General features: G+C 51.0%; 1 protein-coding gene across 1 annotated transcript in view; it reads right to left on the reverse strand.

The window, feature by feature from the left end:
• veph1 (ventricular zone expressed PH domain-containing 1) overlaps positions 1–2,500 on the reverse strand; it is a gene marked incomplete at both ends in the record, with an annotated part of 186,807 nt that overhangs the window by 73,856 nt on the left and 110,451 nt on the right.

The following is a 2,500-nucleotide window of genomic DNA, read 5'->3' on the forward strand; positions in this document are numbered from 1 at the left end:
ACCTGATCCCATCCTACAGACAGAGACTAAAAGTGTCAAAGCCTGTAGTGAAGTCGTACAAAACGTGGGATAGCGAGGCTATAGAGAGAACCAGCGCCTGGTTAGAGCGGGCTGGCTGTGACGAGGGTTATGTGGAGTGGGCGGGGGCTGAGGCTGGTAACGACTTGGATGTGTACACTGACACTGTATCGTCATTCGTCAGCTACTGTGAGGAAGCGTGTGTTCCGACTCGGACCAGGGTCAGTTACAATAATGACAAACCCTGGTTCACAGCCCAGCTCAGAAGGCTGAGGTTGGAGAAGGAGGATGCCTGGCGGAGGGGAGATAAGAACAGGTTTAGAGACGCCAGGTACAAGTTTGAGGCAGCTGTTAAGAAGGCAAAACATCGCTACTCTGAGAAACTGCAACAACAATTCTCAGATGGTAACGCTGCCTCTGTCTGGAAGGGTTTAAAACAAATAACCAACTATAAACCTAAACCCCCTCAGGTCACGGATAACACTCTCCTTGCTAATGAGCTGAACAAGTTTTTCTGCAGATTCGAACAACAGTCTGCCCCCTCTGCTCCTGCCCCCCCTCCCCCCCTCTCCCCAACCTCCTCTGCCCGCCCATACCTACAACTCCTCCCTGGAGCGTTGTCAGGTACCAGCCTGCTTCAAGACCTCCACCATCATCCCTGTCCCCCAAAAAGGCGAGGATCACAAGTCTACATGACTACAGACCCGTTGCCCTGACCTCTGTGGTTATGAAAGTCTTTGAACGCCTCGTCCTTGCCCACCTGAAGTCCATCACAGACCCTCTCCTAGACCCCCTGCAGTTTGCGTATAGAGCCAACAGGTCCGTGGAAGACGCGGTCAACATGGCTCTACACTACGTCCTGAAACATCTGGACACTGATGGGACCTACGCCAGAATCCTGTTCGTGGACTTCAGTTCGGCGTTCAACACCATCTTGCCATCCATACTGGAATGTGGGCTCTCTGCCCTGCAGGTGCCTGACAACACCTGCAGGTGGATCACGGACTTCCTGTCCAACAGGACTCAGCGGGTGAAGCTCGGGAAGTCCATCTCCGAGCTGAGGACCATTAGCACCGGTTCCCCGCAGGGCTGTGTCCTGTCTCCCCTTCTGTTTTCCCTCTACACCAACTGCTGCACCTCCAGCCACCAGTCGGTCAAGCTCCTTAAGTTCGCGGACGATACCACCCTGGTAGGACTCATCTCCAGGGGGGATGAATCTGCTTACAGGAGTGAGATCGACTTGGTGGTCTCCTGGTGCAGCCGGAATAACTTGGAGCTAAATGCTCTTAAGACGGTGGAGCTGATCGTGGACTTCAGGAGGAACCCGCCCCCTCCGTCTCCAATCATACTGGGAGGCACTCCAGTCGCCACAGTGGAGTCTTGCCGCTTCCTTGGGGTGACAGTCTCTCGGGACCTGAAGTGGGGGCCCAACATCGACGCCCTCACTAAAAAAGCCCAGAAGAGACTGTTTTTCCTGAGGCAGCTCAGGAAACTCCACTTCCCAAGGTCCATGCTGGTGAACTTTTATACAGCCATCATCGAGTCCATTGTCACCTTCGCCATCATCATCTGGTTCCCCGCTGCAGCGGCCAAGGACAAGGCCAAGCTGCAGCGGGTGATACGCTCGGCGGAGAGGGTGATTGGCTGCCCTTTGCCCCCCCTGGAGGCCCTGTTTAAAAGTAGGGCTTTGGGGAGGGCCAGGAAGATCATGGCTGACCCCACACACCCAGGACATGGTCTCTTTGCCCCGCTCCCCTCAGGCAGGAGGTTGCGGTCACCAAAGACTGTGAAGGCACGACACTCACACAGCTTTTTCCCCACGGCCATCCGGCTACTGAATGCTGCTGGTCCCCCCCCCCCCCCCCCCCCGGACCTGACCTGACCTGACCTCAGAGAACTATATGGACTAACTGAACACTTGATCTTTTTGGCACTTTTTGGCACTTCTCATATTTATTTTATTTACTACTTGTGTTGCACTATGATGTGGTTTGCACTGTCTTGTCCTGTCTTGCACCAGTCCTGTTGTAAACTGTGCTCCACTGCATCAAACCAAATTCCTAACATGTTTACATGTCATGGCAATAAAGTCTTCTGATTCTGATTCTGATTCTGATTCTGATCCTACTGTACTGCAGTGTCATATTTTAGTCATTTGAAATGTTTTAGTTTTTGTCTAGTTTTAGTCGACTAAACATCATAAGATTATAGTCGACTAAATCTACAGTTGATTTAGTGGACTAAAATGCATCTTGATGGCGTCATAATGGCTGATTTTACACTTGGTTGCACTCTGAAAATAGCCGATCTACAAGCTCAGTGAGCTTGTAGATCGGCTATTTTCAGAGTGCAACACCCGAGTGTAACCAAACATTAAACTTCTCCACTAGTCCCTCCCTAACATTTTAGTCTAGTTTTTATTTGTTGACGAAATAGTCACTATATTTAGTCTTAGTTTTAGTCATCATAGCTTAGTTTTTAT

Source organism: Gymnoscopelus braueri (genome assembly GCF_963280865.1).
Source record: "Gymnoscopelus braueri genome assembly, chromosome: 5".
Classification (NCBI taxonomy): domain Eukaryota; kingdom Metazoa; phylum Chordata; class Actinopteri; order Myctophiformes; family Myctophidae; genus Gymnoscopelus; species Gymnoscopelus braueri.